The sequence below is a fragment of the Triturus cristatus genome, chromosome 8, assembly GCF_964204655.1.
Source record: "Triturus cristatus chromosome 8, aTriCri1.1, whole genome shotgun sequence".
NCBI classification, from domain to species: Eukaryota; Metazoa; Chordata; class Amphibia; order Caudata; family Salamandridae; genus Triturus; species Triturus cristatus.
The window spans coordinates 1008830880-1008855519 of NC_140591.1; the positions used below are offsets into that span (position 1 = coordinate 1008830880).

General features: G+C 42.9%; 1 protein-coding gene across 1 annotated transcript in view; it reads left to right on the forward strand.

The window, feature by feature from the left end:
- Positions 1–24640, forward strand: part of CFAP47 (cilia and flagella associated protein 47) — a 2697962-nt gene that overhangs the window by 2152148 nt on the left and 521174 nt on the right. The window lies entirely within an intron of this gene.

The window sequence follows — 24640 nt, forward strand, 5'->3', positions numbered from 1 at the left end:
GGGAAGAGACCTTCTCCTAACGAATCAAGAAACCTAGCTCTCTGTCCCTGGGGACAATATTCTAACATGCCAATGAAGGAACATTGTTGAAAAATTCAAAAAAATAGATTACGTTTTTTGGCTCCTTCAAGGTTGTTTAAACTGTAAGTGGAGCATTGAAAGTTGTTAGAAAAAATGATGGCACAACAACCTCCCCTTGATTCTTTCCTGTCTAGATGGTAGATGGCAGGAGCTGCCCGTGCAGGTAAGAGTGGTGGGGCAGGGTGGGGGGGGGTGAAGGAAGTGGCCCTCAAGGGCCACCCAGGTTACTTACAACCACCTGCTATGCCTTCCCAAGAATGAAGAGTTGGTTAGACAGTAGAAAATACAAATTTACATTTATTAGCAATACTCTACAGAGGAGTCCAAGCTGACCTGCAACCTAAGATATCTGCCGAGGGACTGACTCCCCAACAGTCTACAGTGAGTAATCATTCCTCCCGAGAAGCCTTCAACCATATCCACAATGGAAAACTACCGGCCTGGGCCGAACATGAACAAAGATGCACAGTAGGATGAGCTACCACCTGCCAGATGGGTACATGTTATCTACGACTCAAGGCTACGGCGCTGGGTCCCAGCGTCTCCTAACCTGAGAGCAGAAACTAGACACTCTGATAGGTATGCGAGCGCAGAATGGCCTATTCATTAGTGAATCAAGAAACAGCCTTGAGCAGAAGAGAAAATAATAACGAAGTACAGTATTCTGCTGAGGCCAGCAATACTGAATAATGAGGTCTAGTTCGGGCACAGCCTAAGCAGTCTAATAAGGATTAAGAAATACAAAATGGAGTCACACTCGCTAACTGAAGCTTTGCACTTTACGGGGATAACTCAGTGGGTTGCATAACGTGAATACAAATGGCGTATATTTAGCCACACACTGCTAACCTAATATAGCATGAAACGGGTGCGTTGCAAGGATGGGATTTTCAAACCTAACAGGTGGGGACTCCACAGACAACGACGAGGGAAAATGAAGTAAATATTTAATTTTCCCTTGTCGTCGTCTGTCGAGTCCTACCACCCCGCCCAATAGCTCTTACATGCATGGGCCGCTCCTGGTGGATGGAATATCTTGTAGGATTTTCAGTAGCTATATCCGGGTTGGAAGAGTCCCCGAGCCAGGTCTCCATAATAAATAATACATCTAAATCTTTTTCAACTAATAAATTGTAGATTTCTATAGCATGCTTATTGAGGGAACGTTCATACATAAGGTCTCCCCAAAAACTGATAGCTTTGTCCTCCCTCTCAGGAATCGTTGACTTATTTTAATCTAATATCCGTTTTGAAATGTAGTGCTCTTCGTTTCCAAATTAAGGAGATGTTTGCATTTAAGACATGATACAGGACTCACAACATTCTTAACATCCAGTTCTACCTCACACCAAGGTGACTCACTTAGTACTATGAACATCATGTGGGGAGTATCCTAAAGGATGTATAAAATCTGGTTCATAACCATCCGCATGGCTGGGTTGGGACAGACACGGAAGTACGCCGATGAGCTTGCCTTTGGCACGCCAGCGGAGCAGCAGCTGCGCATCTGTAAATAAGCATGATCCTTCTCTGCAGTTCCCACCTGTCCCGCAACCTCTGGACTGCCTGCTTCACAAAATGGCATCCAGTGAGTGGCAACAAGTAGTAAAAGTAAGGGCCTTCTCAGAATCAGCGGGTCGAGGAGCAAATTAAAACCATGAAACAGCACTAAAACGGAAACCCAACATGCAAATAATATCTAAAAAATAGCCCCCTCAATGACTGCAGAAAGTGCAGATAAATGCTGACAGTACTTGAAACAAATTAGAACGTTAGTGCCTCATGTCTACTTACGAGCATGATCCTCCCTTGCCGTCCTCGCCTCTCCCGCTGCCGCTTGTTCGCAATAGACCAAAAAAATGCATTCAATTTATGGAGAATATCCTATGGTTTTGTTTCACTATTTTATCCAGGAACAACTCAATTTGGTCAGAATAGCATGCACTCCAAACTACTACTGTGTGCCACAGTGGGTACACAGTCGTAATGTCCTCTGAATACCAAGGACATGTAACAGTGTAGATTACTGCTTGTTACAGCACCGCACCGCACTGCACTAGTGCAAACTTCAGCTCTACCACTGACGCTTGGTCTCAGTCAAGACAACTCGGGGGTGTTGTGTTTCCGTTTGCTGTGCTTTATTTTTATACTGTTAGCTTCTCTTGAAGAAAGCTTTGTGTGAGACCGCATGTATTTTAAAAGGCAACTGGAATCATTATTTTAGATCGCAGAGGGAATATTTTATGGAACGTTAAATCTTTGCTGAAAGAAACATTGATTAACAGTTTGCTTTAAAATAGAGTGTTAAAGGAAGGGCAATATGTCTGGAGTTCAGAGAAGATTAAATATGGCTTTTGTTTATTTTGAAGGGCTGTAAAATCTCAGGCTGGTACGTTTTTCAATTAGTGTCATAATGCAGCGAGTTTTATACAAAACTGATAATATGCAAGACTAGTTTTTAATGCTGATACTGTGGACAGACATCTGACAGCTTGTGCTCGAGAGGAATGTCCCCGGACCTTCGAATTATAAGCATGTATGCATTCAGGCGTCATACTTAATTTATTAAGGAGTATGATTGCCACTCAGTCTTGCATGTCTCAGTAACGAGTGTGCTCTTGCTCTACCCAACTTCTTGTCTCCCCAGATGTATGTTAACCCTTACTTGTACTCTTACACTCTTCTGAGGATACCAGCTCTTCCCGCACACTTTCATGTCGTGGTGTTGTCTGCCATCTTTCAGTCCCTCCCCACCAATGATGTTATCATTCCTTTCTGAGCTGTGTTTCTTATATATGTATGTGTATGGTATTTCTGTGCAGCAAACCTTGCTGCCGAGTGCTGTCCATGGTCAAAAACGAGCATAAAGTCAACAATTAAGAGGAGAGGAAGCTGGCTTGTGGAACAGTAATGCATTGTGATGTAGTGTTCTTTAGAGAGGTGGATTTTCAACTCCTTCCTATCTTGGAGCGGTCCTGATGGATCAGGGACGTAATTCCAGATCCGGGGTGCATAGGTAGATTTGTCTTGTTTTTCTTTTTTACACTTCTTAGTCTGCAGTCTGATGGTGTACTGGCTGCGAGTGTGCTGAAATCCACCAGAGGTGGTGAGGTTGTCTGCAGTTTAAGTGGGGGTGCTGGTTATGATAGCTTTATAAATGATGCAGCTGGTTTTGAAGAAGACACAAGCAAAGAAGGGTAGCCAATTGAGCTCCATCAGGATGGGGTGGATGTGACCACATTTATTTATACCCTGAATGGGACGTGCTGCAGCAGGTAGGATGCCCCTTAAAGGTGTCAGTGTGGTGTCTGAGAAGCCATGGAGTAGGCCATTAATACCACCCATACACAGGAGTGTGAGGGCTTGAACAGCAGTTCTAAAGATGCTTTCTGTAATGAATAGTTTAACTCTCTCTAGAAGACAGAGTATGTATCAGGCTGTCTGTTTTTGGCAATGTGTTCCTTGAGGGTGAGGTTGGTGTTCAGGGTGAATCCAAGTAAATTGACTTTCGGTGAAGGTTGGGCCTCTGAGTCATCAAGGTTCATGCCATTGAGTGAGGTTTGTATTGTTTCTGATGGATACATCTGCCTGTGGATTCCTCACTTTTCGAATTACCCTTGCTCCAGCATTCCACAGAAATCTTTTCTTAGCTCTCCCACGTCGACGAAGGCGTCACAATGGTGCAGCTTCACTCACGACTCCATATGACGTCATCAGAGCCGTAAGAAGACCTTATCGTGTGCTGGCGTCAGTTCCCCATCGACGCGTAACTTTTTTTTCTGGGAATCTTCATTTTCTTCATTAATACTTTGTTTCTGCTGTTTCTCTTGGTGTAACAGTATGATGGCTACATTGAAGAAGTCGGGATTCAAGCTTTGCAGAGAGTGTGGGGGCCATATGTCCATTACGGACCCCCACAACGATTGTCTCTGGTGCCTGTTGTCGGATCACAAAGTCGAAGGGTGTTCATCCTGTTGGAAAATGAATCCGAAGGCGCTGAAGGAGTGGGAAGCGAAGCTCTTCATGGCACAGGCAAAAAAGGAGAAGAGAGGCTGCAAGAGATCCAAGTCAAGGTCGTTGACCTCGCACACATTGAAGTCAAAGAAACACAAGAAGAATCACCGACATGGGTCTCGTTGTCATCAAACTTCGAAGGGAAAGGCTTCGAGGTCCGTTTCTCCAGTTCGGCGGCATTATACCAAAGATGTCATCTCACCGTCCCCTTCTCCTTTTCCACAGGTGTCTCCGGCTCAATCTCCGACACCGAGAGATTCACCGGCGCCCAGGGATTCTCAGGCTCCGAGGGAGTCTTCTCCTGCTCCTGTGGCTTTGCCTGTACCGGCATTGATGTCCCCGGCACTGCAGCCTCAGCCTGCCATACGACCTTGATCAGATCCAGACCTGGTGGTTTCGAATCCGTATCCCCCCTTCCCGGGTCCAGAAGCAGATCCGTTGCATTTCCGAAATACGATGTTTGGCGTGTTTTCCAAGGCAGCCTTCCCTACCAGCATGCCTTCCGGCCCCGTGGGTCCTTCTGCATTTAATTTGGACGTTCCCAAACAATATGCCTAGGAGCCTTTCGTGCCCTTCATGCCAACAGCTCCGTCATGGCAGTTCCCGCTGCCGAGATTTGCAACGCCAATACCTCAGTCTGCGGCGCTGTCTGGAGTTGGGCCAGTGCCTTCCTGTATTCGAGTGACACCGTTGCCTGTTTCTGAAGGTCCACCATTGATGCAGGCACCGATGTTGCTGGCGCTGCATCTAGTGCCACTGACACAGATCCAGAGGAGGCACTCCAGAAGGGAGGCCCAAAGGCTGTTGGAGGAAGGAGAGTACCAGCAGGATCATGCAGAAGAGAGGGAAATCATTCCCTCAGTTGATGACTTTGAGGGCCTTTAGGAGGCCAGTGGCTTGGACACTTCCCCAGAGTGGAAACTATGCCTTCACAGTACGTTGCTCCATTTCATTCAATTATTAGGAAGGCTGCGGATCTGTTGGACTTACAATTGCCAACTGCTGAGGTCAAGTCAAATATTTTGACTGAGGTGTTACATTCACCATCTTCTGTAGTTGAGCCGTTGCTGCCTTCCAACAAGTGTTTGACAGAGCCAATCTTGGAAGTGTTGCAGAAGCCCTTATTTGCCCCTGCTGTATCGAAGACAGTTGGCCAGAAGGTATAAGGCTGCACCCCGGGATCCTGCCTTTCTTACTACCCACCCTTCGCCTGAGAGCTTGGTATTTCAAGCTTCTGTTTTTACGAAGCAGTCTTCTAGGTCATTCCCCACCACCCCAGGGGATAGAGATTCAAAAAAACTGGATCAATCCGCAAAGATGGTTTTCTCCTCTGCGAGCATGGCCTTGAAATCTACAAATGCCACGTGCCAGTGGGGGAGGTATATCAATGTTTGAGGGATTCTGGGTTCTGTCCGGATGTGCAGGCCACTCTACTTGATATGCCTTTCAATGGGTCCAGGCTTTTTGGAATGAAAGCGGTTTCGGCTCTACAACGTTTCAAGGTCAGTAGGGCTAGTGCGAGTTCCTTCACCTTGCAGTCCCAGTCTAGGGGTTATGGATACAGGAGGTTTCTAGGATTTGGAAAGGTGGCTTCTTTTGGAGGCCGTCAACAGCAGCAGCAGCAACAGCAGAACCCTTTGTTCAAGATGTATGGAGGAAAGGGTAGAGGCCACCTGCAGGGAGCTCTCGGCAACAGTCTTTCTCCTCCTCCTCTCCTGTTCCCACCACCAGTACTACAGGAAAGCAGCTCTCGATCCCCCATCTTGGAGCATGTTGGTCCTGCAGGAGGCCATTTTTCTACAAAATTTGAAATCTATTACATCAGACCTTTGGTTTGGAATCTTGTAAAAAGTGGGTACGCCCTTCCTTTCCTGGAGTTTCCACCTCCTTACCCTCCTCGCCAGGGCTGGTGTTCGGTGGACCATCTGCTGCTGCTGCAGCAGGAGGTTATTGCCTTGTTACAGAAAGGTGTAATAGAGGTGGTTCCATAGCAGGTGTGGGGTCAGGGATGCTACTCCTCGGTATATTCTGATCCCCAAGAAGGATGGTCGTTTGAGGCCAATTCTAGACCTCAGGATTTTGAACTTTTATCTCCTAGCTCAGGTTCTTCTGGTGCTGCAACAGGAAGACTGGATGGTGTCAATCGATTAGCAGGATGCGTATTTTCATTTTCCCATCCGGAAGTCGCATCGGAAGTATCTCCGTTTTATGGTGGGGTCTCAACACTACCAGTTTGCGGTCCTCCCGTTTGGGCTTACATCCGCACCACAGGTCTTCACGAATGTGATGGCGGTGGTAGCAGCTCATCTCAGAAGGTTAAGGATTCCTGTTTTCCCCTAGCTGAATGACTGGCTGCTCAAGGCAAAGTCGCCAGAGTCGGTGCTGCATCCTCTGCAGGTAGAAACACAGCTGTTGTTCGACTTGGGTTTCTCGATAAATGTACCCAAATCCCACCTTGTGCCCTCTCAGTACAGCCTGTTCATAGGGGCAGTACTGGACACTACTGTGTGTTGAGCTTTCCCACCTCCGCAGAGGATTATCGACGTTCAGGAAATGATTCCTTTGTTCCACAATGGAGCAGTTCCAGTCCTGAATTTCCTACTCCTACTCCGTCTGTTTGCCTCCTGAATACTGTTGGTCAACCATGCACGCTGGCGCATGAGGGCCCTCCAGGGTGCCTCAGCAGGCAGTGGTATTAGCACGATGGAGATCTCTGGGAGAAGGACAAAATCTCCAGAGACACTGCAGCGGGGTAGTCCCGGTGGCCACAGTGATCACGGATGCCTCCACTCTAGGGTGTGGTGCACATCAGGGGCTCTGCAGATCAAGGGTCTTTAGTCTCCAGAGGAAAGGTTGCTTCCCATCAACCTTCTGTAATTGCGGGCAATACGTTTGGCTCTCAAGGCCTTCCTTCCCGCCCTTCATGATCAGTCAGTTCAAGTCCTGATGGACAACACTACTGCAATGTAGTATATCAACAAGCAGGGAGGGGTAGGGTTGTATCTTCTCTGCAGAGAGGCTCTCCGGCTCTGGTCCTGGTTCAGGACCACAAGATTTGTGTAGTTGCATATTATCTGGCTGGGGTGTTAAACGTGCTTGCGTACAGTCTCAGTCGGCAGTACTCAGCCGACCACGAGTGGAGGCTTCACCCGGAGGTGATTTGCTGCATCTTCAGTTTGTGAGGGGTCTCCTCGGGTAGACCTGTTTTCCACTCGAGAGAACGTGCACTGCGAGTCATTCTACAGTCTCCAGTATCCGATGCAGGGAGCATTGGGGGACACCTTTCAACTGAATTGGGGCTCAGAGCTTCTTTAAGCGTTTCCTCCCATACCCTTGATTCCTTGGGTTCTGAGAAAGATTTGCCAAGACCAGTGCCCAAGTTATATTGATCGCCCTGGATTGGTCAAGAAGGGTGTGGTACACAGATATTCTCCACCTCTCATCGCACCCACGGCTCCGTCTCTCTCTCAGGGCAGACCTCTTGTAGTCGCAGGGGCAGGTTCTACACGCCTAACTCCAGACCCTGCACCTTCATGCCTGGAGAATGAACGGGGCAACCTGAGCTTTCTCTCTCTCCCACCGGATGTGGTGGATGTTATTTTATCGTCCAGGAGACACTCCACCAAATCTGTCTATTCCTCAAGATGGGCCAGGTTTGTGAAATTGTGTTGATAGAGATCTATTAATTCTTTGAAGGCCCATTTATCAGATGTTCTTGGTTTTCACTTTCCTTGGTCATCAAGGTTGTGCTGTGGCAACGGTAAAGGGCTACTTGTCGGCCTTGTCGGCCTTCTTATGTTTGCTGGACCAGCCATCTTCATTTAAGTCCCCTATTGTCATGAGGTTTATTAAGGGCCTCACCCATAGCTTTCCTCCCACTCCCTTCATAATGCCTCAGTGGCAATTAAGTGTAGTTCTTACATTTCTGAATGGGTCTCCTTTTGAGCCTCTTCATAGTTGCCCTTTGAGGCTGCTTTCTTTTGATACTATTTTTCTGGTGACTATCACCTTGTCCACGAGGGTGAGTGAGTTGCCGGCTCTTAGTTTCGAAGCCCCCTTTTACTACTATCCATGCAGACAAGATGGTTCTTAGGACCAGAGCTGCTTTGCTGCCTAAGGTGGGTTCTCCTTTCCACCTGGAACAGTCTATCACATTGCCTACCTTCTATCCTCCCCCTTCCAAGGAGGAAGAGAGACTTCACCACCTGGACCCTAAGAGGGTGGTCAGCTTCTACCTGGACAGGACCAGGGTCTCTATATTGGATGATCAGCTCTTTTTGGCTATGTAGGGAAGATGAAGGGCAAAGCCGTTCACAAAAGGACACTGTCCAGATGGATCATCTTGTGTATCAAGATATGCTACGCCCTGGCCAAGAAGGAGCCCCGTCAAGGTATCAGAGCTCATTCTACTAGAGCAAAGTCTTCCACATCTGCTTTGGCTATAGGTGCCCCTGTGGTGGACATCTGTAAGGTTGCAACATGAGCCTCCCTCCACACTTTCATGAAGCATTATTGATTGGGTTCTGAGGTGAGGAGGAATGGCCATTTTGCACGGTCTGTGCTGCAGGACTTTTTGGTATGAGTAGGTGGACACCCTCCTCTGGGAGCGGGACTGTTGTGGGATTCAATTAACAAATTGAGGAATCCACAGGCAGATATATCCATCAGTAGAACATGTTATTTACCTTCGGTAACGGTTTTTCTGGTGGATACAGTATCTGCCTGTGGATTCCTCACTGACCCACCCTCCTCCCAGTTGTCCACCTTTGTATACTGAAAAAGTTTTTATTGTGAGACATGGTTATTTTCCTATTCATTTGCTCGTCATACTGTTGGTTGTTAGGAAATGCTTTGTTGTTAGCTTTTCCTCTTTTCCTATATACTGTGTGTATTCGTGTATATATGGTATACTGTGTATACTCCTATTATGTTGTTTGCCCACCCATACGCCTCGAAGGCACGGAAAAAATTGGGTGAAACTGACGTCAGCAGGCCGACAATGTCTTTGTATGGTTCCGATGATGTCATATGGAGTCGCGAATGGAGCCGTGCCATTGTGACATGCTCATCGACGTGGGAGAGCTAAGAAAAGATTTCCGTGGTATGCTGGCGCAAATGTAATTCAAAAGGTGAGGAATCCACAGGCAGATACTGTATCCATCAGAAATAGCATTACCAAAGGTAAGTAACTTGTTCATCTTGTTTTTTGTTCTTGACAAATAACAGGAATTCTGTCTTGGTTGGGTTGAGCTTCAGGTAGGCATTAGACATTTAGGTCTGGATGATGTGCAAGCAGTATCTCAGCCATTAGATGTCTGAAGCCGATTAGACTTCTGTTTCTGCTGCAGCGTGCTCCATGGCAGATATAGTAGTATCCCCATCCCTGGAAATGTGGTACACTACTCGGACTAAAGCACATAGACAAAAGGTTAATGGAATACTTTAGTTAATTCCACATTTGAAATGGACCAGCCATATTCAAATTGGATTTGGAAAAATCATGCCTTTATATTTGTATTTATCCTTATGAAAACCATTAAAAATAGTACACACTTTAGTTTGCTAAAAATTCAAATAACATAAAATGGACAGTCATAGTAATATATTGCCCCAGAAATTTACATTGATTTTCAGAGGAAAGTAATCTGCATATTTCAAGTTTCAAAGTTATTAGAATTCAAAATGTGCTGAAGGACGTCAGCTCCATCAATGAAATCAAACAACTTTAGCAATGTGATCATTGTGCAACTGAAAATAGAATATTGCAATAAAGAACAAACTAAATGGTTTTCAATATTAGAAGCTCAAAATCGACATAACATATTCTGCGATAGTTGGTTACTCAATTTGCTGATCTCACTTAAAGTTGCAGTGCGACCAAATCTAATTAACATGAGCATCGAGTTACTCTGCCATCAATCTAGACCTAGACTTGTGAATGAGACACTGGTATAAACCTTGCATTGTATAGATTGCAAACTCACAATTTCAGCAAACTAAGATAACTGGTTAAAATAATTGTTCATTCTCCTCTTGAAACCATGAGCTGTAGGGAATGGATTATAAAAAGTGTATGTTCTGAATAGGAGGCTTAACTAAGCAAAAGAAAAGGACACACAGGTGGAAACAATCACTATCCGGTATCATTAGCCTAGGTTCAGTCCAACCAGACAGATTTCCGGACATCACGAGTGATGGAAGAGTACCCGCTAAGGGTTGCTCTTAGGACAAAAGGTCCAAAAGGATCTAAGCAAATTGTCCTCCTAATTATCCGTACATGTATTGGCTGTCGGGGGCAAAAAAGTCTTAGGAGAACAGAACCTTCCAGGATGTTACTTGCAAGATTGACCATGGGCAGCCAAACAGTCAATAGTGGCATGGCTTCATCAATGTAGTTTTCTTATATTTTTAACGGTACCAGATAATACCATCCAAAAGTCAAATAAAATTGCCATCATTCAAATGAGACCGTGTTCAAGAATTTTTCTCTTTCCAAAAGTTTGCCATCAATTACCATCCCTAAATAACAATAGGTCAAAACAGCCGTCAGGCACGTGAAACCCAAAGACAACTAACCCCTACATTTTGACTTTGCAAAGACTATAAATTGCATTTTATAGAGATCTGTACTTTATCACTGCTCTTTGAAAAGGAAGACAGCAAATTTAGGGGGAGTAAAAAATTCATCTCAATACTACAGTTCTCTGACAACCCAAGATTAGAGGGATACATTTGTTAAGCACCAGGCACAATTCTAAATTCACTGGCCCAGTGAAGTTAATGGTCAAACAGTGCATGCCTTCACACTAATCTCGTTTTCCATTGGTGTCTTATGATGTTGTATTGAGGAAGTGTCCTGTACATGTCAAACACATGCAGTTTTGGTTGGAGGCAACACTAAAGGGTTATAGTGGAGCTACAACTTCAATTAGAGTACATTTATTTGGATAGAGTGGCAAAGTAATCAGAGTTTTCAAATGGTCAAACATGGTGTGCTGGTAAATATCTGGCTTTCGCAAACCAGTAAGCAGAATGGAAATAGTTACTATCCATTGCCATTGTTGTGACAAAATGCCAAAGGTTTGAGATTGTGTGCTGCTTTAAAAATTAAATTGCAGAATGAGTAGACTGATTTTAATCGTTTACACCTGCTCCGAAATGACCATATGCAGTTACCATCGACTTATGCTATGCTTTAGGTAAACCTAATATGCTAGAAAGCATTTGGGATATATCTCTTACTGTCAAATTGCGAAAAAATAGAGAACACCAGCCTGAGGAAACCACGGTGTGGAAACTCGAGTTTGAGAAATTGCCTTTATGAGGAAAAGCCATTTTTAGAACGGTTGCCAGAATTTCTTGAAAAACAAAGATATTGGAACTCCGTTAGAATCGGAGACGTAGTATATAATAAATGTAAAACTTTTTACAATTCCTACAATAAGAACTACTAAACGAAAAAATATATATGTGTGTGTATACATGTATAATTTTTACTTTTACTGAAAAAAACTAAGGTTAAAGCTGCATCATAGTATTATAGTTAGGTGAAAATTTCAAGGAGGATAGAAATGAAGAATGAATTGCTGTTTTATAGTCCCAGCAGTTTCCCCCCTCATCATTAACTTTAGACTTCAAAGTGCAGTTGGGTGTTTGAGAGCAGTATGGGATACCTAGGGCTACACTAAGCTGCATTGATTATTACAACTGCCTTGGAAGACCAACTCTCACTTGACCTTATGTGAGCAACAAAAAAATTGCTTTCAGAGTACTACTGGGAGAGGGGCTAAGGCTCCAACTACACATTAGTTGTCCTAAGTACATGATTTGTTTGGGACGAAATTGTGTGCTTCCACTAAAACGTGTACTAGTATTGCACTCTGTGGCTTGTGACCCAGCTTATACTCAATGCAGCAAGACTGAGTTAGTTATGGTGGTTAGCCAATGATCATGGATAGAGACCTGGTCTGTTGATTATGAAATGTTAAGATGAAGATAGTAGGCCTGATGCATTTATTGTGAAAAGAATATGTTAAAGTCAACAGGCATTTAAGGGGTTGATTGGTATTACTATATAGTACATTCTACAGCTAGGGTTTTTTTGTTGTACAGAATCTCACAGATTCCTGTAATTGGCGTAGGGTTTGGAGTTGGTTACCTTCTTTGCAAACTGTGGATATAGATTTATTCGGTGGGAATGCTTGTTAGTCCCTCTAAGAAGAGAAAGTATTTTGCTGAGTTAACTTTAATGTTGCACACTTTTCTAACTTTATGACGGTGTGCCTGATAGGTGACTTTTGTGAAAGCTTACACTCAAAACAGTAGGCTTGAGTTGGTTATGGCAACAAGCTGAGGGCGGAAACGGTGCACTGGGAAATGCTTTTTCCGATGCCATAGTTCTGGTCTGCTTATTATGAAATGTTGGGACAAAGGCAGTTGTCCTATCTTATTTACTGTGAAAAGCATTTGTTAAAGCCAATAATCCTTTACCGGTTATCATACTGTATTATAAGCTATACACAAGCATTTTGTTACATGTAATTTCCTAAAATTGCCATAGTAGGCAAGGGTTTGAGCGTTGGTCATCCACTCTAACAAGCCCTGGGATTAGAGGATTTTCACTCAAATGATTTTTGTTAGGCCATATGGAGAAGGTTTGTATACTGATTTTGTAAACTGTATTTTTCTACATATTTATAATTTTATAACTGTATGAATGATGGTTGCCATTTTACGTGCATTTGAATAGGTCAGTGTTGATTAAAGTGTAAAGCCAGTGACAAAATGCATAGGCCATATCTGTTCATTAGGAAAAGTCCTGCCAGTTTTCATAGCCTTGATTTGGTTATTATGAAACAGTAGGACAAAGCCAGTAGGCCAGTAGGCCTGACATACTTATTGTGAGAAGCATATGTTAAATGCAACAGGCATTTAAGGATGGATTGTTATTACACCAAGCTAACGCCTGTAGGCAGGTAATTTGTTACATGGAATCTCACAGACTACCATAGTAGTCAATATTTTCAGTGTTGATGACCTACCCACCCACACAATGGGGATAACACATATGCAATGTGAGGATCCTTATTAGGCTTTCTTAGGAGAGAATAATATTTTGCTTTGACAACTGTAATTTGCAACTTTGACTGTATGCCAGATGGTTGCCTTGTGGGAAAGCTTATGCTCAGTACAGTAGATTTGAGTTGGTTATTGTGACTAGCCTACAATAGCATCTATAGTATTGTATTACTGTATACCTGAAGGTTGTCTTCTGGGAAAGCTTATGCCTAACACAGTAGACTTGTTTTGGTTATGGTGATTAGCTAGCAGTAAAGGCAATAGGCCTGATTGTTAGGAAAAGTTGCAGTAAAGACAGTAGGCATGATATTTATTATGGTAAGCATATGTTAAGGTCAATAGGGCATTTAAGGGTGGGGTGCTATAACTCTGTATTAAAGCCTACAGATAGGTATTTTATTAAATTGACTCTCAGAGATTACTGTAGTGGACAAAGGTTTTGGTGCCGCCTACCCTCTGATAAACCATCGGAATAGAAGATATGCACTGAATCCTTGTTAGGCTCTCTTATGAGAGATAGTGTTATGCACTGCCAACTGTAATTGTGTATAGTTTTGTAGTTTCATGATGGTATGGCTGATGGTTGAATTATGGGAATGTGTAAGCTCAATACAGGGTGCCTGAGTAAGGTATGGTGGTAAGCCAATTATAACAGCTGGAGGCCAGAATGGTTCACTAGGAAAATGTATTTCAGATGCCATAGGTATGCTCCATTTATAATGAAAAGTTATGATAAAGGCAGTAGACTTGACATTTTAATTTGAAAACCTTATTTTAAAGTCAAAAACATCTAAGGGTGAATTGTCATTTCTCTGTATAAAAGCATGCAGTTATATGTTTTGTGACATGGAATGGCACAGAATACTTTTGCAAGGAAGGAGTTTGTTGTCAGTTGCTGCCTTTGACAAACCCTAAAGGTAGAATATTTACACTGTAATTATTATTTCTAGAATCTCTTTGAAAGGATGGACAGGTTTAATTGTCTGCCAGAATGTTGTCATAAAAACAATTATATAGATAAATAAAAATATTGTATCAATGGAAGTCAATTATGGCTTCATCACATTGGACATAACCCGTTAGTAGATTTTAAATAATGTATTGCTCTTCCTCTTCCTGGTCCCGTCACCTTAAAACCCAATCTCAAAATTAAAACAGAAACTTTTAAGAGGAGGCACTTAATGACTTAAAACACTATAAAATGCAGAATGTATTTAAGTAACAGTTTTTATGTCTAGAATAATTCTAAAGTCTATAAGGATCAACTAGTAGTCCTACATTTTTATAAATCTTCATTATAGTGGAACCAATTTTAAAATTGAGAATGCCAGCCCATCCACTCCCCTACCGTAGGGTATACAAGATACTTTGCTGTCATGTGGAGAGAGTGAGACCGGAAAAGGATGATAAACATGTTGGCTTGTTTTGTGTTTTAAGGTTCCTTAGTTTCTGTGTCTAGAGGCAGAAAGTACTAACAAGAAAGCACCAAAAGCTTACTTAAAGGCCCATTTAATTGCCTACATTATGTGGGAGCACATTTGCAGTGGTAGATTGTTTCTGCATCTACAACTACTTGTGGGAACTCCTAATGACGTACCCTTTGGGATCTCTCCCAGCTGGATCAGTCTGCAACTCTCAGCTGGTATACTGGTTCGGTGAAGGGTTTGGATTAAAACAGGAAGAAATGGCGCTCAAGCAAGTTTGCAATAGAGTGTGAGATATAAACAAAGATTACAGTGCTATCAGGTCAGGGGAAACAAACCCAAACAAAAACCCCTGCGAGTGTGTGGGTCGGGACCAACCCAGAAATCGAGACGGAGCAGCCATCAGTCAAACCTAGCAGACTAGGTCTTTTTGCCAAACGGATTTACACGTCCACCCGTAATTGTTGATTACAATACGCCCGGGGAGAAGGACAGGCTTGTCCTCCCCTTCTATCATATGTGGCACTTCCACATTCTCCTTTTGTGTTGAACACGTGTAATGACCGGGTTGGAATTATCACTGGTCCAGCGACTTTTGAACAGTCCGTTTTTCTTTGCTACAGAAACGTGATATAAAAATCATCATAAAGATATTCCTGATGTCGACCTTCATAATTTCTACACAGAAAGTATTTTGAATAGTGTTTTTTACACTAAAACCAATACACTAAACATGTGCACAGGTCTTGGTTCTAACTCTCAGCTGGTACTAGTCTCATAGGCCAGGACAAAGTTGAAGAGGAAAACATGCTAGGAAGTAGGTCTAACAAATAGAAATTGAAAAAGCAGCGGCAAAGTATAAAAAAATCAGTCTGAAAACCTGCTATGAAATATCTGGCAAAGTCCATCGCAATCGCAAACCGATTGTGCGTCTTACCATTGCATTTTCCAAATCTCTTCAAAGACAAAGTTTCATACAGTGAAATATGTGTGAGCAACCACTAGTGTTTCTCGCACATTAGAAGTGTGGTATCGGTGGAGTCCTTATTAGGGAAGAAGTGTGGCGACGCGGCCAGGGCGACTGACTCTGGAATCTGGGGATCACGGTTCAATCCCTGAGGCCGGCAGCAGATTAGCCCAGCACCATGTGACTCTGGGCAATAGCTTGCTTAATCTTCCTGGCAGCCCCCAGCGTCTAGAGACCCTTACGGGTGATTGTTCGCGCTTTACAAATGTGGATTATTATTATTATTGCTCATGTTTTGTAAGGCTCTTCCGAAGCTAGGCCTCTTTATACAATTGTAGCAGTGCAGCTTCATGTGTGTTAGCTAACCCCCTCTGATTGTTTGGCTTAGTAGATAGATGTTGCCTCTCTATTATTCGAGAAACAATCCACTCCAATAGTACCCCCACCCCACGCCAATAAGCCACCCCTTGAAATCCCCCTTCTCCAGAAACTGACTAACTATGAACGGAAAATAGCGAGTGTGACCACTTCACTCATTATTCATTTTGGACACTGTCTCCACTCCAGAATTTTTCAACTTCAAATCATTTATTTTTGGTTTATTCAAATAATTAGTTTAGTGGAAGCAAACGAAGACTGCAACACCCAAAATACATTAGGATACCAAACAAAAGTCGTAGGGCTGAAAATAGTGTCCATCATGACTTAGAGGAATGAGGCCGCTGCAAAGATATTGAACTAGGATGGCCAACCATGATACTCAATTTGAATGAGGCCTATGTGACAGGGTCTTATCTCTCGATGTTTTACATTTTTAGGTCTGGCCTACAGATACGTTTAGGTGTCTCAATAGCTTCAGGTCTTTACAAAAATCATAATGAAATCTGTATGCATATATACTTGCATACAATGGCTTTTAGTCAGTCCAGTACACAAATCAGATCTTTACACCCAGTGATCTCTTGATGTGTCATTCACATGTTGCTTTTACCCAACATAGCATATAGCGTAGGGCAATGGGTCAGCCCACTTCAGTCATTAACTTTCTTGCACTGCGAGTGACAGCATTTTCCTGATCACTTTTAAACCTAAAAAGGAGTGCGCTTTAAAGTCGTGGCTGGTGTACCTTGGCTGCTACTCTACACGTTTAATTATAGGTTTGCCGGTTTTTGCACATTGTTCCCTGTGCTTGCAAATATAAATAAATACATGAATAATTTAATTGCACGCTTGCCAAAGCTGTCCAATTGGCTAAACCATATTCCTTCAATCTCTTTTAATTGATCTCATTTTAGGAAATGATATTGTGAAATCAGCCTCCCTTTCTAACACACACATGTAATGAAGTCAAGGAATCTTTTTTTAATTATAGAAGTGCTGTTGCAATAAATGTGGTTACAAAACTATAGTAAGATGTAGTACTGATGTCACTCTCGCAAAAAATGTGCTCAGCTTGCATCCACTAACCGAGGAGGTTGGTGACTTTGGACAAGGTATTCTACCAATGTGCAACGTATCCAAGCGTATTTGGGGCTTCAGTCCTGCTTGAAGTAACACTTCATAAACATTAAAGATATTTCCTTTTTGGAAACTATTTGGAATATTTACCATGTCAAGTCAAGTCAAGTCAAAGATAGCTTTATTCGATTTTAAAATTAAAATCATAAAAGCACAATTAATAAAACATGATTAAAAGCACAATCAAATTACATACAGGTTATATTCATCATAAGAAAAAAGGAATGGCAGAGATAAAAAAAAAAGAAAACATTAAAAGTTAATCCAGGGTTGATCTGCATCTAATTACAAATTTTAGAAACTTAGAAACAGCACTAATTGTTAGTTCGTCATCTAACAGGAGTAGCTTTAAGTACGCAGGTCTACAGCGTCTTAGGCCCCAGTACTTAAGAAGGGGAATCAGGTATTTCTTTCTTCCCCAGGCATAATACTTGCAAAAGAAAATACAATGTATCGAAGATTGCATAGCAATGTCGTCGCAGGGGCAATTGATTAATTTTAAAGACCAATCATTTCTGGCTGGAAATGTTATCAACCTATGATAAGTACCAGTTCTCAATCGCGATAGCAGCATTCTGTCATATGCTGGGTAATCAGGGGACAGGTAAAGCTTTAAGCCGGGGCTCTGAGCAAGTGCATTATATTGAGTTACTGATGTCTTAGTCCTCTCCTCGAGGCATCTTTTGTTCTCGAGGAAAGCAAGGCAACTTATCTTAAAAGCCTTTCTAGAGATCAGAGATAGCGAAGAGGGATTATCAAAAAAAGGTTCATGCCCCATGTTAGTCATGAACTCCTTTACGTAAGAGATCCAATAAATATCTTTCCATCTCTCTAATTTAAGGCAGTCACTCAGAATGGTTCTATTAAAAACGGTTGCTTCTGAGGTCCATATCTTATGCCATAGGAGTAATGGATTGATTTTAATGAGGTCCGAAATATAGACCAAATCCAATTCCCTGTGGCATATATATGTAGAGGTCGATTTAGGGACCGCTAGCAGATAGCGTAGGAAAGTGTTTTCTTTTACTTGGATTTCCTGTGGATCTGCGATGCCCCATATGCCAGATCCATATAAAGCAATTGATGTGCATTTGGCCTTATAGATGTCTAATAAAATACGTACAGGTCTGCCTCCTAATTTATTGGCAAACTGTCTGATTGCTCCTAACGAACGGGCAAATGCAAGACTCCTGGCCCTAATTGCTGCTTTCCAAGTACCTTTTTGATTAAAAACAATCCCCAGGTATGAAAAAAAGCTAGTAAGTTCTATCTTAGACTTGTCAATAAAAGTCTTACAAGAGAGTTTATTCTTTGACGAGCAGCACATGGTAAAGGTTTTCCCTATGTTTATTTTTAAACCCCTAGAACTCATAAAAAAAGAAAAGCTGGTCAAAGCCTTTTGAAGACCCAGCTGAGTTCTGGCCATGATGACTGCATCGTCAGCATATAATAAAATGGGAACTGGGGTGCCGTCAATTTGAGGATAATCTAGCTCTTGTTTAATTAAAAATTCTGCCACTTCATTAATATACAGGTTAAAAAGAAAAGGTGCCAAAATGCAACCCTGTCTGACACCTTTCCTAATAGGAAACTTAGCAGAACACTCCCCTTTGTTGCCAAAACGCACCTTGGCCCCTGCGTCTCTATACAATGCTTTGATAAAATTGATAATATTTAAATCTATGCCCAAGCCTAATAAAGAATCCCAAAGTACATCGTGGTCCAGGCAATCAAATGCTGAGCTAAGGTCAACAAAGGTCATGAAAAGGTTACCCTTTTTTGCCAGTGTATATTTGCCAGTTATTAAGGCCAGGTTGAGCCCTTGTTCAATAGTACCTAGGCCAGCCTTGAAGCCATACTGGAACTTAGATATAACGTCGTATTCCTCTGCCCAGATATGTAATCTGTTTAAAATAATTCTGCCTGCCACTTTCATCAATGAGTCGAGTAGGGAGATAGGCCTATAACATTTGGGATCGGTTCGGTCTCCCTTTTTAAAAATGGGCACCACAATGGCTTCCTGCCAGGTTAATGGGAACCCCTTAATATTAAAACTGTTTAACACATTAGTCAACAAAGGGGCCCATAAAGGGAGAGTATCTTTATATATATCTGTAGGAACCCCGTCAGGCCCAGGGGCTTTGTTTCTAGCACTTTCCTGTAGGGCCAATTCTACTTCTGAGACAGAAAAGACAATCCCCAGGGGAAATGAAACAGGTACAATGGGTTCAATATCAGTCTGCTGAATTAATGGTTTAGAGGCTGTAGCGAGCGAAATATCTTTTTTATAAAGCTCGGTAAAGTGATCCACCCAGATTGATTCTTCTATCGCAGGTTCCAGCTTATCAGAATTTCTTTCTGCGAAGAAGGGGGCGTTTACTGCTTTCCAGAATGCAGTGTTATCTCTCAAGGAGCTTGCCTTTACCAGTGCGTTCCACGCATTCTCCTTGAGCTCTTGCTTCCGTTTTTTTAGCGATAATTTATAAACTGCCCTGGCAGCTCCAACTTCCAGCCCGTTCCTAGGTTTTTTCTTTAAGATCTGCTTTAAGTTGGAGTGTGCCTTGGAACAATCCGAGTTGAACCACCCAATAGTTTTTTGATTAGCCTTATCTCGTAGAGTTCCTGTTAACTTTTTGGCAATAAATGAAGAAATCTGGTCAAAAGCACTAATAATCAAACTCGGGTCTGGATTGATTTCTAGACAGATCCTTATGTTTTCGTGTTGATCCAGAATCAAGTTCTGAAGAAAGTTTGATGGGTCAACCTTCTTCCATTTTATGGCATAGCCATTTTGTTTTGCCAAAGAAATAGCATAGTGGGAGAGGTTTTCCACTACGCTCTGGGCAGATCTAGCACCCCTATCAATATCAAAGATTGAGCTGATTGGGAAATGGTCACTCATTGCGGTGTCTAATGTTTTAAACAACAGGACTTTGCGATTATGAATGGTGCTAACCATAGTGTAATCAATGACAGATTCAAGACCGCGACCATTAAAGGTAGACTGGAAATAAACCTGAGGCGTGCACAGTTCATTTGCAAATCCCAAGTCCCAGTCAGAAATTAAGTTATTAAACATATTTCCCAGTGGAGTGTGCTCGAAATGTGTACATGGATCGCCAGTTAGGTTGACCATTCCACATATACCAGAGCTATTATAGGGGCACAAATGGCAATTAAAATCCCCTGTCAGAATGATACACACGTCATTTGGCTCCAAGCCAAATGTGCGGGCTATTAAATTATTTAGATTCTCAAATTCTTTAATCAAATCTTCCTTCGGGATATTATTGTATAAATTTATTAAAATAAATCGGTTTTCGCCTACGGTTAAGCAAAAGACCTGATAACAGTTATGTCCCTCTGTATTCTGTTGCGTTATTGCCAGCTTGACCATGTTGGAAATATAAGTACAAAGCCCCCCTGAGTTTCTCCCTCTCCTGGACTGGATTGCGGGGGTAAAGAACGTGCGATACCCTGCAAGATGAATTTCGGCCTGTTCCCAGGTTTCCTGCAAGCATACAATGTCATTCTTCTCGATTAAATCACAGAAGATAGGATCGGTTACCTTATTTGCTAAGCCTGCTATATTCCAGGATAAAAGAGCCAGCTCTCCCCTTTCGGAATCTCGGTGACGCTCCTTGTTAGGGGAGCAGTCTACATGCAGATTTTGTTCCTTCACAGGAGTATTATATTCCGTTTCTGTTTCCTCGTTAAATGGGCTAGTCACAGTGAAATGTGTTTCTGCCAGAGGGGGAATGTATTCCACGTCAGGCTGCACCCTCAGATGGTCAACTTTTGGAGGTAAAGGAGTTTTTGTACCGAAGCCGGGATATGTGATTGTTCCAGTCCCTTGTTTATCTAGTTCATCAAGTAAGACTTTGGATGTTATTAGGGGGTCTGGCAGATTTTTTATCTTCCCTTCATTTGCAACTCTTTGTGGGTCAATTAGCAGGAGGTTTAAATTTTTGACCGTGATGGTCGGGCTAAAACAATGCTGAGAGAGACTAGGTACGGCCCGATGGCGTCAATCCACCATCTCTAAACTACTATAGCGATTGGAGGTTGGTAAACCCCTCCAGTTATCACTGTCTATTAGATTTCTGTTAATTTGCCTTCCCCAATCCCTTGTACCGATTGTTCTATCGCGCGATTTTACAGTAATCCATTCACGCTCATTGAATAGATAGGAATGCGATTTAGGCGGGTAAAAAAAAGATAATCTTTTAGTTTCAATACTCTCATTTGCAAAGTGATTTCCCCCGGAGCAGATATGCTCAACTATTTCCGGGTCCTCAAAGTTAACCAGGACACAATCACCCTGAGTTGTTTTTCTTTCTGCCCCCACCCAGGAAACTCTACGGACCATTAGAATCTTACTCGTCCTATTCGAAGGGAGTGGTCGATTTACATTGAGCCAGTGTTGGACCTTATTTTTCAAAGAACCAAAGGGTTCTTCTTTTCCCTCTTCCAATTCGGGAACCCCTGTTAGAATCACCAGATAAGGAGATACTTCTGGGGGCAAATCTATAACTGGATTACCCGGTTTAAGTCCCTTAGTTAAATCTTTCTGTATGTTTGGCCCTTGATCTTTATTTCCAGGTGGATGATTAATTTTTCCTTTTGCAGAGTTCTCTATATTAGCAGTGGCCAGTTTGTTTGTTTTTAAAGCGTGGGTTGGTGATTTAGCTGTTGAACAACCCCCTGTTAAATTTTTTGTGTGTCTTTGTCCCTCATCCAGAACCTTTGGTAATTCAGTATTAGTCGAGATCTTTAATAAAGCAGCCACATCTGTTAATTGCCTCTCAATCTTCTTCAATCTAGTTTCCAATGGAGTAAGATATATTTTAAAAAGCTCCCTTATGGTTTCAGTTTGCTTATGGTCAGCCTTCAGAGGCTCCAAAATTATAGGCGTCGTAGAGGGAATAACAACGCTCGACAATTCCAATGGCAGGCTATCCTCATTAAGTCTGCTTGGAGACGAGGCGTCTTTTGACCGTTGTTCACTTCGTTCTATCCCTCTGGAAATAAGTTTGCCCGGACCTTTTTTTCCAATAGGGGTGGTTTTTTTTGACTTGGTGGGCTTATTTATTTTAAGTTCATTTTTCTTATGCTTTCTCTTGGAAGGTTTTGTCGTCTTTGGTATTGCCCCCTCATGCTCTCTCGCCGTCTGACTGTTAATTGAATTTTGCAATCGTGATTCTAGTACCAAAGGCTCCGCTGTAAGAATCGGAGACCTCTCTAGTTGCGAAGATGATATACATTCAGTCATTGAGAAGGACAAGTCCACTACATTAGGAATGCTATGTATATCCACATGTACTGAGGGAAGGGGTGCTTTGTTACTTATATTATCGGGGGTTTTGGCTGTTGCATAAAGGCCCATAGAGGAGCGTCTGGCCAGTATTAGGTCCTGTGATACTCTTCGTTCCATAAGAGCTATTCCTTGGTCTATAACAGAGTTTGCTCTCACAATAAAGTTATCTAAAGGTCCAGTAATATTACTAACATCCTTCATCACCTTGTTCTTACTTCCTCGTGTGGTCGCCATGGGTAATAATATGTAATTTCCACAGCTAATAGTCAACCAAAATTTACGAAACGACGTCCAATCACCTGGGGAATAAAATGTTAGAGGGGGGGCCCGGTCCGGTCCTAATCGGTCTGTAACGGGCTAGAACGGGCCCGCCCTTGGCCCGGGCTTCGCCCGGCGCACGTCCTGCGCCGCGTCCCGCGCCGCGTCACTGAACTGAGATTATATGGGTGGGGTTCCACTAAGAGGGGAGTGTCCGGGAAGAGGCCGCAGCTGAAGCTGGTTTCCCAGCCGCGGAGCCTCGCAGTCCCTCACGCCCAGGTAGAGCACAAAATCCACAACAGAGTTCCACAGGCTCGAACGGCACCCGCGAAGCGGGGGCCGTGAGTCGTCCTCTTAAGGGCTGGCAGGGGGAGTGTCCGGGAAGAGGCCGCAGCTGTAGCTGGTTTCCCAGCCGCGGAGCCTCGCAGTCCCTCACGCCCAGGTAGAGCACAAAATCCACAACAGAGTTCCACAGGCTCGAACGGCACCCGCGAAGCGGGGGCCGTGAGTCGTCCTCTTAAGGGCTGGCAGGGGGAGTGTCCGGGAAGAGGCCGCAGCTGTAGCTGGTTTCCCAGCCGCGGAGCCTCGCAGTCCCTCACGCCCAGGTAGAGCACAAAATCCACAACAGAGTTCCACAGGCTCGAACGGCTCCCGCGAAGCGGGGGCCGTGAGTCGTCCTCTTAAGGGCTGGCAGGGGGAGTGTCCGGGAAGAGGCCGCAGCTGTAGCTGGTTTCCCAGCCGCGGAGCCTCGCAGTCCCTCACGCCCAGGTAGAGCACAAAATCCACAACAGAGTTCCACAGGCTCGAACGGCACCCACCGTGCCGTTCGAGCCTGTGGAACTCTGTTGTGGATTGTCATGTCATCAAATGAGGGCTTAGGGGATAGGCAGTTTGTGCTGCAAGACATTTAAAATGCACATTATCTTTGGAAATAGATTTTTATTGCTTCAACTAACAAAAATACAAAACTAGAAATGAGATATCTCTCAGTCTGTCTATCCGTCTGTCAAATTTGTCTATCTAATTTCGTTTATGGTCTCGTACAAGACACATCACTCGAAATCTAGCACGATCCAATTAAACTAATTATATAATTACGCTTTGAAATGTGTATGGTGTGAGGCTTGTACTACAAAGTGGTAAACGATAGAAACTGAGATTCCAAGAGGGTATCTTATCTGGTGGGTGGGTCAAGTTGTTGGTAATAATTAGTCAATCGATTAAATCGTCGTCATTTGTGCATTCGTCCATGTCATTTTCCTAAGACTTTTTGTTCCAATGATCATTCTGCTACATCTCAAAGCCAGTTCACAATGTCCGGTATCCTAGATGCCAACCAGTGTTCATCACGTTCTGTTTCCATTGATATTGCAAATTGTGCCTTCTTTCTAATTTTACTTTTAATTTTAAGTGATTTGGGGCCATATGTATCAAAAAAGAGTTTTGCGACTCTCAAATTGCGATTTTTAGCGAATTGCAATTAGAGAATCACAAAATGCAATGTATGTAGGATTTGCTAAAAAATTTGCGAATCCTACATATTCCTTAATTGCAAATTGCAAATTGAGATTCGCAAATAAGGAATACCTTTTCATTCATTACTATTGGCTAGAAGGCCCATAAGAATGAATGGGAAGACATTCTCAATTTGCGATTACCAATTAGAGAATCGCAAATTGAGAATGCAATTTCAAGGTTGCATGGGTGCCAAAAGGACACCCTGTTGCACCCCTGAAATATGCATGTGTGCACATTTTACGCATGTACATGCCCTAAGGGCATGTATGTGTGACATATGGCACTTTTAAAAAATCTAAAAAGTGCTTTTTTAAAGAAAATCGCAAATTACCCCCAACTTGAAGTTGGTGGTAATTTGCAATTCCTTAAAGCCAAATAGCACATTTCTGGTGCTTTCAGAATTGCATTTAAGGAATTGCAATTTGCAATTACTTAATTGCATTCGCAAAATAGAGAATTGCAAAT